This window comes from Xiphias gladius, chromosome 8 (genome assembly GCF_016859285.1).
Source record: "Xiphias gladius isolate SHS-SW01 ecotype Sanya breed wild chromosome 8, ASM1685928v1, whole genome shotgun sequence".
NCBI lineage: Eukaryota > Metazoa > Chordata > Actinopteri > Istiophoriformes > Xiphiidae > Xiphias > Xiphias gladius.
Genome location: NC_053407.1, coordinates 20,562,758 through 20,575,450, shown reverse-complemented (window position 1 = coordinate 20,575,450; position 12,693 = coordinate 20,562,758). Strand labels below are relative to the sequence as shown.

The 12,693-nt window shown below is 40.2% G+C and overlaps 1 protein-coding gene across 8 annotated transcripts in view; it reads right to left on the bottom strand.

Annotated features, from left to right (window-relative positions):
• Positions 1–12,693, bottom strand: part of LOC120793068 (pleckstrin homology domain-containing family A member 5-like) — a 76,764-nt gene that overhangs the window by 36,527 nt on the left and 27,544 nt on the right. The window contains exon 1 of one of the 8 annotated variants that reach the window (XM_040132713.1): positions 8,222–8,506. The exons of the other annotated variants lie outside the window; for them this stretch is intronic. The gene's annotated coding sequence lies outside the window, so the exon portion shown is untranslated. Of the gene's footprint in view, positions 1–8,221; positions 8,507–12,693 lie in introns of those variants that run through there. 8 annotated transcript variants of the gene reach the window in all.

Genomic DNA, 12,693 nt, shown 5'->3' with positions numbered 1-12,693 from the left:
CAGTTTAGCCTGGAGAGCAACCGTCTCCACAGCTCTGGTCTATAATTACTGGAGGCACTGTTGGCAGCAGAACACTCTGTGCAGTCTTCGGGCAGACCAACGGCACCATTTTTCTTTGGTATCCCATCACACAGGCCTATACTGCCCTGAGTCTGCACATATGTTGGCTACAGATTTAAGAGAAGAAACAAAGTCTGGATAGGTATTTATGTACACGGTAGTGGGATGAAAGGATGATATTATGCAGATAGGAATTAATAATTAGTTCCAATAAAGAACCAGATCCAAATAATCCAATTTTTGAGAATCTTTTAGCTTTGATACTCTTGATTCCCTTGCAAATACTGACTTAATACATGCACGGCAAGTTTGCTTTCATGTGTCACTTCAGCCGTGGCTAAAAAGAAAGGAAGTTCTAATATATGGGTGCATTTTGCTACCCTATTAATTGGCACTGCATGGAATTTCATTACAGGAAAGCAAGTGAAAGTGTCTCATACCTTCTAGGATATTTTAAAAAGATATCATTTAATTAAAAAATGGGTCATAAAGCACTGATTGCCATAACTCCATATGCGTACGCTGCATATACTGCAAGACACTGGAGTGATGAAGTGATGCATTTCCATGTACCATGTGTGAATGGCATGCAACCTATCAATTATGCAATAGGGTATCTGTACATACTATTTTGCATACATTTAATGTTGCTAACTGAGACCAAGACATTTTTCTCAGAATTAGGCAGACCAAACTACGCGACTGAACAGTGGATTAGAGTGATGGCCTCTATTCAATTTAAACTAAAAGAGGGCTCCAATATGATACCCATGTTGTTCTGTTTCTGTTGATGTAAGGAATGTCAGACAGGTGTTTGCTAAAATATTAGCCATAGGAATTTGTTACTGTAACTTGACACTGCCCGAAAAACTCAACCCTGATTAAAAGACAAGACCCATTAGCAACACCTGTTCATCAATACTTTTTGAAGGGATATGGAATCAAACAAGATAGTCCCATATAATTTCTTTTGGGATCACACAGAATTCTTGTGATGTCTATTTGACATTTTTTTGATGACTCTGCCTCACACTGGCCTCTGACCTCCCTGTGGAGGGGGTAAACTTTAGGATAATTTCACATTTAAAATCAATAGAATGTCACAACATTAAATTCATTTTAGATAAAATTCCATGTTTGACTTAAATCAAGTAATCAACTGATAAACATATCCAGTTTTATCTGTTAGCAAGCAACAAGAACTTCTGGAGTTGGAATAGAAGTGTTAATGAACATGAATTAAAAAGAAGGTGAATCAATAAATCCTATTATTGACCAATAAAAGTGTTCAAAGATATTAGTTAATATATCATCTTCAAAGTGAAGCTGAGCAAAGTTCTTAAAGGTCAATCTTTAAAATGAAAGGGCCCTCCTGATGTTAAGAAAGTTTCTGCACATGTGCTGACTGGCACGTGTCCAAGGTCAAACATCAAAGAGTCCCCGTACCTATATGGACGGAAGCTATTTGAGAAGGTCCTGAACATTCCCAACATTATCCATTTGATATGGGAGGACAGTGAGTTCTTAAACCTCAGTGGAAAACATGAGGGCAATGAAGTAACATGATGGTTGTGGTTATGTGTAGGCCAGAATAGGCAGGATGAGTAACAGCAACACACATTTTCCTGTTTAGTAGAAAAATCTCCTTTTGTACAACCTACAAAGTAGCCCACAACAATGAGTGGTTATCTTTTTTTTAACTACTCTCAGAGCTATTCTATTATCCTACTCAAATTATACATAAGTGACATTCAGCATACCAATGTCAGGACAACACTGAGCAAAGGATGAAGGCATCCCACATTGCAGATATGGATATTATTCAAAATCATTTTTGCGATGATTTTGCACCCAACATCGCATTGGGAGCTGATTACAAACATGGCAGGATCATATTGCGAAACAAATATTGACAAAATATGTTGGTTGACTGCCTTATCTTACACAACATAAGGGGGCCTCTGAAAACATCACTAAATGACAATGCAGTCTAAGTTGATGACAGCAGCCATTATTGCATCAAAATCACTTGATGCCGCACAGCTACCAAATAAAAATTAAATTTCCCTTTGAGTAAATATGTTTTCAAAATATCCTCTGCCAAATAATTTTAGTTTACAACACCATTTAAAATGGTCACACATGCTCTGAAGGATGTGGTACGTGGTCATTACAGTCAAGATTAAGATAGCATAAAACCATGTGGCTGTATAGTAAGGGGAGCATATGGTATCATTTTTGTTTCAATAGAGGGCAAAAACATTGTATGCACTTCATTTAGGCTCAGGATTTCCTCGTTTTCCAGAAGGAAAAGTTAGTTTATGGGTTCAGTATGGATGAAGAGCACCAGGAGGTTCCTTGCCTCTTGACCTAGGATGCATGACAGTGGGGAACTAGGAACTAGGAGTGGCACTAAGAGCTGACCACCCTGTAGTGAGGAGGGCTGGGTAGTTTTCTGGGCTCTGGACTATCCTGTCCACAGTAATTAGCAGTGAGCTGCAGTAATGAAGAGCTTAAGGTCTGGGGGGTCAACACTCCAAAGGCTTAGCATTTATTGTTCTGGGTGGGTCTTTGATCCTTCACTGCCCTTATACTATAGTTTAAACACAAACAACTGAAAGGCTCCAAAAAGGATCTTTACATTAGAGAGAGGGGAAAAAGGTCCTGATGAGTTTTGACAACATATCGTTGTATTTTAACACCAACGTTTGGGGGCCCTACTAGAGGCTCCGTTGTGTAATTATTTCACTTGAAAATCAAACCACAGCTGGAATCCAGATCTTCACCTGATACATTTTTTTAAGAAACAAGCTGGGGGCAAACATTTGGTTTAGCATTCCACTTCACTTTTATCATCTGTGAAGCCAAAAACAGCTGTTTAATTTTGGTTCATTTTCCCTTAGAAATTATCTTTGGTCTTTATTTAAATCTGAAGTTCATTAAAAACAAAAGAAAAGTTGTTAGTATGTTGAGTTCTTACATCAAAAGAAGCAAATAAAAATCTGAAATCAAAAACCATCTCTCCCTCAACCTCTCCATTCATTTGAAAGTACAGAAGTAAAAATATATAAGGAAAAATAATGTAAAATAGCCATTACAAATAGAAGATGGAAGAAAAATAAAAACACTACTTGTGGCTATATGTTTGGTAAAATCTTTCAGTATGGAATATCTGTAAAAACTGAAGGGGATTTGAAGTGCTGTGGCTAATTTATGAAAAAAACAAAAAAAAACAATTCAAAAAACAATTCTGTGACTTTGATATTCTGATACTACACAATCAAATGGAAGAGAATTACCTACTCTGTATTGTATGTGAAATGAGCGTGGGGGGAAGATGTGTGTTACTTTGAGCAACTAAATAACATCCATTAGTAACTATTTAGACACTGCATTTTATGGAATTGAAGGTGTGCTCTTAAAAAAAAAAAAAAAAAAAAAAATGGACCTGTGAACAGTTTATGTGGGTTTAATCAAAAAATATGGTGCAAGGCACAGAAGAAACTGACCAGTTATTCTCTTCTAATCAAGGGGTTATTTTATCTACTTTAACACTTCAATTGTTGCTGCTGTATTAGAAAAAAAGACAATTCCCATGAATATGCAGCATGTCTTATATTATAAGATCCTATTAGGCTGCTTCAAGATTCAAGCTCTGTGCCTTTTAATAATGCTTTTAACTTTGGGAAAACTCATGCAAAGAAAGCCATGCCTCTCTGTCACCACTGTCCTTTCTATAAATACATACTATCACAGCAAATTTATCCTAATTATTTTTTAGCTAAATGCCTTTCAAGCTGCTTCAAGGCCTCTACTGACTATACGTCCCTTTGTCTAAAAGAGAACAGTGCAGGTCAGATCAATCAAGCAATCCAGCCTCCTTTTGCAAGGTTATGATCTAATGACACATACTGCACACAGTAGATGGTTTAATCGGAGCTCCTCACAGTAGCATAAGTGAGAACATTTTAGCATGTATTGCCCTGTAGGATCACACCCTTACATCGGCAGTGCTGTGATAGTGAAATCATACCATCCGATTTAAACCAGACCCTATGCTAGACATTTTAGCTCAGGCTCCCTTAGCCCATATCTATGTTACATATCTGAACAAGTCACATTTAACTCTGCATTCACACGTGACATTTAAATCACCTAATGAGACCGTATGTATACATGTAGCAGTCTTGACCTTAATCATTATTTAAATGTAGGAATGCATCCTAATTTCTAAATGCCAGCACATCATAAGAAAACCTACAGGCTAAGTCTACAAGAGTCCAGCAGGAAAATGTCTTGTTCCCTTAAACAAATCCAACTGCAAAATCACTAAACAGAGCCTTTCAGTGGCAATTAATTTTCTTGTTAATGCTCATGAATCTAATCCTATTACACAGAAAGGAACTAAGATACAACATTAGACAAGGCCAGCGAGTACTGATTAACGCTTTAATATTATCAGGTGAGTACTCTTAACTAGCATACAAGAGTTGGGCTGCAGTGGAACTCCTCAATACCACATGGACATTGACTGGAGGTATGAATAGCCCTCCTCACAAAAGCTGCGCTGAATAAGCAGAATAGGCAGTTTGTGAGAGGGCATGTGGGGGGCAGCAGGAGAAAAGACAAAAAAGACAAAACAGGGGCTTTGCAGTCACCGAGAGGCCGCATGAAATGCAGTGCAGCAATATAAACCAATGAGCTGTCGCAAAAAAGCAATACCTGGACTACTGTAACATCCTTGACTAATTGAGGTACACATCTTTAAAAGGAAATGTTGTGGAAAGCCTGCAACACAGCACATCATTACGGAGAACACAACCCCTTGTTTCAGCTGCATGCCTGTTAAGATTTGACTTTCACCTTAGACCTTTTTTACTTAACCACAGAAAACAGCTGCTCATTCGTGCAACAAATCTGATTTTTTGCACAAACAATTCAATTAGCAGCTCCCTCGAAGCAGCTGCGACTGTGTGCAATGTGTGTCAAGGTGACACAGCAGAACAGGCTATTCAAGATGATTTCAGAGCCATGGAAACAAGCTGCCTCCTCGAGGAAAAATAAAACACTGACTGAAAGACGAGAAAGTTTGTATTTATGGAGAAAACTCAGGAAGCAGCTGGGAGAAAACTGCAGTGCACTTTACTACACAAACCAAGCTTTATTGTTGCCTTCTGACCGGAGGCCGACATGTTAAAAGTGTTCCTCATCTGACAAAAGGACTGATTCCTTAAATGTCTATTTATGAAAAAGAAACTAACTTTCCAACATTGCACTAGTCACACATCTAAAGTTTCTATCTTCACTTTCAGTGTTTAAAAAAAACTCCCCCTGTTAACCACTCACTGTTCAATTTCAGGCTACATTATAGTGGTCAGCAGGCAGGCATTCAATATGGCTTTCGGGATAGTATGTGTAAGAAACCCAAATCAGTCTGCTGAAAGTGCTGTATCAAGTGATGTTCCATATTTGTGTTTTCACTTCCTTAAAGTGAGGTAGGAATCACATCAATACTGAAAAGCTATGTAGCTCCATTGCAGGACAAAGAGCAGAAGTGTAGCAACCAAAATAGTATTTAGGCTCGTCTGATCAATGTCAGCTACTTAAAGAAAGAGAAAGATGAGAGGCTGGGCTTGTGCAGGTAATCAAAAAAAAAAACAAAAAAAAAAACACTAGTATTTTTTTTAAAGATGTGTGAAAAGGTCATTAAAAACATTACCTCCAGCTCCCTTGTTTCATGAGATTAAAGACTATAACATTCCCCTTTTCACCACACACTGGAGTAAAGAGGCAAGTTAATTGAGAAGCAATTGAATTTGTGAAACTGAAAACTGAAAATGTTTCTTTTCAAAATGCTACGCACACATGAGCTAGTGCCATGTACCTACTGTATTTTTTTTTTCCACAAAATGCTGCTTTCATGCAAAATAAAATATCCAGCACTCAACTGAGAAACTACATTCAGAAAGCACATATTGAAGGGCCACTTCTTACGTTAATTTTCTACATGGCTCAGTAAGAATACAAACATTTGACAAGGATGATAGGCCTGTATATGATAACACATGCATGGGTTGAATATCTAGAGGACACTTCTCTGGAGTTTTTACCATTTAGCTGGTTTATCTCCAATGACTCTAAGCCTGAAATCAAATGCAGCCCCGCCCTCCTCTCCCTTGACGTCTGCTGCTCAGCGAGTGCTGGGACTGGACCAGCAGTCAATAACAAAGCATCTGTTTATCTCCATTACCGCTGACCTGATCTTTAATGACATCAGTGTCTCTCATTTAAAGAGTTTATTTGGAAGGCCAATCTAAATAGATTTGCCCCGTCCAAAATGTTTTCCCTGAATATTTCTTAACAATTTATCCAGCTGATAAAAATGACGTCCTTAAACAGTGAATGCAATTATGTTCTGCAGTTGACTCAAGTGTTGAGTAACAAGAATGCCCCATCCCCAGGCTGAACACCACAAATAAATTCTGTCTGTAGGAAACATTACTGAAACATCAGTGTTTCCAGGTCTGTAGAAAACACTGAGGACTGAGGACAATAGTCCCTGAAATAGCCCATAGAGAAAGTGAAAAAGCACTAGGGACAGCATAGCCATTCCTTCTCTCCCTGTTTGACAAGCCTGAGCTTTAGGCTTTGCACGGTTATAGCAACACTACACACAAGCTAAACCACACTATGCCATGTGTATGATGTTTAATAAGGGACTTTAGTCAGACACTACAAACAACTGTACTGTACACAAACATCCACTAAGTGGTCAATCAGTCAGACCACAAGCCCCAACAGAAATACTTCAAACAAAACATGAAGGATCAAAGTGGCGTTCAGGTTTGTGGACATAAAAAGAGTGGCTAGCTTTATAGATGATGTGTGTGATGGTCTAAGGCCACACATGAGAGTTAAACAAATAAGACAACTAACATCATGCCTAAAGGAACATCCCACAGGATCATGAGGAACAGGTTCAGCTGCTTCTGTATGTTTCCAGGAATTCTGGCATAAGCCGCATTATTTAAAAGCAAAGACAATAAAATACATGCTGCTCAGAAGATCTGGTGGATGTGATCTGGGCTGAAAAGGTTATTAAAGAGGGGACATAGTCTGGGTCAATGCAGGAGAGACAGTGGGCAATGCTATAAGTATGGCCTAACTGACTGTGATTAACAAATCAAAACGTTTAAAGATCACCCAGAACCTCTGTCAAAAATAGAAAATATCATCTGATGCAAAGTAAGGGAATTGAGTCATGGGGGGAAACAGTGACTCTCTGGTATTGCTTATAGTAAAGTGATGGCCACCACTTCAGAAAAAATGGAAATGAAAATGCTGTTTTGAGTACTGTGTGCATTAAATTTGGCAGGAAAAGCACCTGGGCCACAATAGATTTGAATCAGCATGTTTACTAAAATTCAAAAATAACCAGGCAAAACTGACACTAAGAAAGAAAGTCTGAAGTATTTTCCCTCCGGGCGGACCTGCATTCACTGCTGTTGATAGAAAACCCCTGGGGCTCAGCTTAACTGACCAAGAGAATATGAGTTTTTGAAACTATGAAAGTTAAAAAATGTATGGATATTTGAATTGCAATTTCCTTCTGGCACTGCAGGTCCTAAGTAGAGTAGGAAAGAGGTGCTTGTCTCACCAAGCATGCACAACTACTTTTCTAACAAAGAATGGAAAAGAAAAACAATTATTATTAAAAAAATAAAAATACCCGAAAATAATTTAAGAAGATATCACTTAAAAAAAGGCTACGTAAGTAGCATTTATATGCTACTCGGTGAACTCCAAGTATAGTGAATCCTCTAGCTTAACACCACCGAGGTGCTTTGAAAAGCACGATGAACTACAGTACCAGGATACAGTTGTGTCCAGTGCAAAAGACGCCGTTTTACGTACATCAAACCATGTGAGGAACATAACGCTGACCGGGAGCCTGATAGGAGCCGGTGATTGCTGCACGGTAGGGAATCACAGTGGCCGCATCTAAAGAGCCCCCCTGCTAGCGTCTCCCCCTCACCGTCGGCACAATTCAAAACACCCCAAACAAAACAATTACCATCGCGCTAAAAGCCAGCGCCGCTCAATGCACACTATGTCGCACCCATTAACAGCAGTGCAGGGTTTTGTTTTTTTTCCTACTTACGGTGGAAAGCTTCCTTAAACGTCCGGGCAGTTAAACAACCGCGGTGAAGTGGAGCGGGCGAGAGAAACGCGCGGAGAACCAAGTAACCGTTTTTATCCAGATGCCAAGGTCAGATGTGACGACGGGGGAGTTTTCTCGTCACTTCGGAGAAGCGTTCGCGGTGAGGTGCGCTCTCGGTCCGCGGCCGCTGCCGTGCTCGCGGGGCAGGAGCTCTCGGGCTGACTGCCGCGCCGCGTGCGCCCCGTAGTAGAGACACCGTGAAACCCGAGAGGCGATGATGTCACGGTCCGGATGTAAAGCGAGCGAGGTGGCCACTGGCGCTTTTATCATCCCGTGCCAGCGCCAATCACGCCAAAAGCAAACAGGGAACGCACACAGACACACACACACGCACACACACACACACACACACACACACACACACACACACACACACACAAAGGGACACTGAGCAGCTACAGTGTGGCGACGGTGTCCCGGTGAAACGAGTAAAAGATTACTGGACTTTCCTCTGTCCTCTCAGCATTTATTCTTGGCATCAGGGTTTCTTCGGGGTTCACCCAGTTAAATTTAAAGAATTTTTAAGACTTTTTTTTTCCGTACCACACAGAATATAATCTAACGCTGGTTTCACCATCATACTGGACAAAAGTATGAAGTATGATGACAAAAACCAGCAGGGACAATATGGCCCAGAATGATCTACTATGATATCATATTTTCCAGTTGTGTATAACAATAATCCCTAATGATGTAAATAATTCAGTTGCTGTGAAGTGGATAAACAGCAGAAGATGGATGGATTAACCGATTAAAAATTATTATTTTTATTTATCAGTCGATTAGTCCATCAAAAGGAAATCAGCAACTATTTTGAGAACTGATTAACCGTTTCAGTCGGTTTTCAAGCAAAAATGTCAAACACTTGCCAGTTTTATCTGCAAAATGTAAAGCGTTGTGTTTGTGTGTGTGTTCGTGTGTGTGTGTCAATAGTAAATGAAATATCTTTGAATTTTAGACTGATAGACAAGAAACAGCAGGCGAGAAGAAAATACACTTTCAGAAATGAAATTTGAGATCTTTTAATACCCTCTGAGGCCTTTATTTGAGAAAACTGGATTCACTGATTTCTGAAAATGTTTCAAGACCTGCGGATACCCTGTCACATGCAATTTGCAAATTTCCAAACTCCTCCACACATGGAAGAAATGGAAAATTGCATGGAAAAGTGTGGGACAACCCAATAACAACTGAAGACATTTACTATATAACATAACCACATGAGGGAACTGAATTGACACCATATCCCAAATTTAAACATATTCCATTCCTCCATTGTTTATTTTGGGACTGTATCCAGGCAAGTCAATAATTCGCACATAAATGAATTTGAGCCTTATTTCCTCAGTGAGTTGTGTTATTTCTGGCATTTACTGCTTTAAATATGAATGTGGGTAGCTACACCACCCTCGGCTCATTCTTTAGCAAGTCCTGACAAATGGGCATGTTGAAAAATGAAGTATGGCTGCACAAGGCTTAAAAAGGCTAATCACGAAAACATTTGGGATCATCTTGTTGCAGTACATGTGTTGCAAAACATCCACACCAGTAACTGGAGCTATGCTATCTAGCTGAGGCTATTTGGTTTCAAAAGGATGAAGTGAGAAAAAGAACTGAATATCAAGTAGGTTCAGCAGGGAGTCTGTAGCTATTGTAGACATGAAAGCCTGGACAATGACCTCGGCTCAAACCTAGAAGCCAAACAGCTCCTCCACTCATCAACCTGCTGAGTGCAGTCAATGGTGCAGGAAGGCACCCAAAGGCAGTCAATACACTTTTGATGGCTGCTTTTCTCTCCCTGTTCCCTCCCTTTAGTGATACTTCAACATTTCTGAAGAGTGAACCGTAGCTGTCAAATTGACTGAGTTCAAAGAAAAACTCAACACAAATGCTAAATGCATTTTTATGGGTTGAAAACACAGTAAAAGAGGCATTACGGATATTAACTCCATCAGTAACATGGGAACTACCTTGACCAGCTCTACTACATAAATAATGCATTGCGCTTCCTTCAAAAGAGGGGGAAGGGGGGTGCACCAAAACATTGAGTCCTTCAGCTATCCTTGGTCCTCTAGGGAGGGCCTCCCATGTTGGAGCTTGGTGCCAGGGGATATGGCCACCACCTGGGGCACAGAATGGATACAATACCCCGAGAGAAAGCAGAGGGAATAATGAGAATCTGGAGGATATGTGATATGATATTTAGTGACCCAATCCATGACGGAAGAATCCATGGCAAATAAGGACCTTGTGCTCCATCACCCACAAAAAATGTGTCAGAGGGGAAAGTCAAATCAAGCTGTTCAACCATCTGTGTATGTGCTGTGTTGCCACAGGAAAGTTTTTTTTTTTTAAATCCAGGATAACTGAATCTATGTTTGCTGTCAATGTCCAGATCAAACAACAGTCTATTGCTCTCAGAAAGTTCTTTCCACTGTCAAGCCCTTCACATTGTTATGAAGAAAACAGGACAGGGTGATTACAGACATCAGTTCACATGTTTGATCCTTATTACACCCCAGTCATGTTTAACAACTGAGTTTTCTTAAAGTATTCTCTTAGACAGAGTTTTCCTAACTGCTCACTCTTTGTAATTCAGTCCTGGGGGCATCCCTAGATGATTAAAAAGTAAATGTCACCATCACAGCCAGGAAGCCTCACTGAATTACTCCAAACATACATCTTCAGGATGAGTTCAAAACACAAATTTAATTTGTGTTAAATTGCTCAAGGTGTTTTACATTTTGCTGCCTCGTGGCTCAAAATGTCATGTGGGGAGACCGAAAACACTTGTGAAATTACTCATGACAAGTCCTGTAGCTGCGCATTTGTTCTGAGTTAAACTGTAGGCTATGTTCTGTAACTGCCTTTTTATAAATTAAGAAACTTGCCAAGCTCAGGCTTGATAGTGGAAAAATCAAAAGAAGTCCTTACACCAGTTTGTCAGGCATACAGAGGGAGTGGGAGACCTAACTACTGTTCCAAGAATCAGTTTAAGGGGAGGTCTGACCATACCAAGGTCATAGAAACTCTGTTTCATCTCAACCCAAAACTTAACTACTCCCCATTTTATGGCTGCACACCATTAGGCTTTATGACAAGTAAGGATAACATGGTGGGCAAGCTCAGATCTGTTGAAGTTATCACAGCCGAATGGTTTGGCTCCACCACTCCTGTCTGGCTGTCAAAGCTGAAAGCCTTGTAATGTCATGATGCACTGTGTTTGTGTAGGCAGGTACAGAGGCAATCAACAATAACAACACCTGTGCAACATAATGCAATCCAGTACAACAGCCCTACAATATGCTACGTTTGAAAAATGTTTTGTTTTGTTTGGACTGTATGAGACAGATGATAGTTCACCTCAGGCCACAGTTTTTTTTTGATTTTACAGCAAAGAGATTTTTTTTGTGTTCCTGTTTTTTGGTCGAAAAAAACAAAACAAGAAGCTGAGGTGTGTACAACATGCTGTACTAATGAACTGTTGCGGTATTGTTTCCAGTTGTAAGTCTTGTATTTCATTCTTTTTTTTCCCATTTTTTCATTCTCTAGCGTTAATACCTTAAACTGCATAATCTCCTTGTGAGTCTAATAACCAGATGTCATATGAAGTACATTACAAGGCAACTGGACCCATAGGGTAGTATATGGATGAAGCTGAAAAGTAGAAATACTTGAAAAAAAAAAAAACCCTTCTATACATCGTACCAATTATCAATGAGCAACAGAGTGTTTCTTTTCTGCTAAAGCCTTCACTTGAGGCTTCATCTGATTCTCAGCTGACAGATGCCGAGGAGAAGCTTTCAGACTCATTAACTGCCCACACAGAGTCACAGAGAGACAGGAAGGGAGAGGGAATCGCTAAGTGTTCACATGTTTATCCACTCTCAGAGGATCCTCTTCTACCTGCCCACTCGCTCTCGTCTCTGGCTCTTTCCTCTTCCACCTAAACTCCCACACTCTCTCCTTTGTCACTGAGGTGCAGGTTATTACATGCTGCTGTTCTGAACAGCTGCAGGTACGTTGGCTGCAAGCAACAGTAGCCTGAGTTTGATGGTGAAGAAGACAGCCGGAATCAGAGCATTTGCCAGGACTAAGCAGGGCTTCTGTTCCAGCTGAGTGATAGCGAAAGAATACTGCATGCATCAACAGTTACATTACCAGCTCGTCCTCAGGGAGCCAGTGAGAAGATGGGCTGAAATGGCCACCCTATTGGTGCCTCGGTGTGTGAGTGTATGGGGTAGGCGGGTTCTCCTGCTCCGGTAATTAGCTGTGTGTGTCAAAAGGAGCTGCAAAACAGCACAACAGACTCCTGGGTGCCTGAGTGGTTACATCCATACTCACAAGACCAAGATGTAGTCACTCCAGTGACATCAGTGAATTGGGAATAACATTTCTTTCAACCAAGGAGT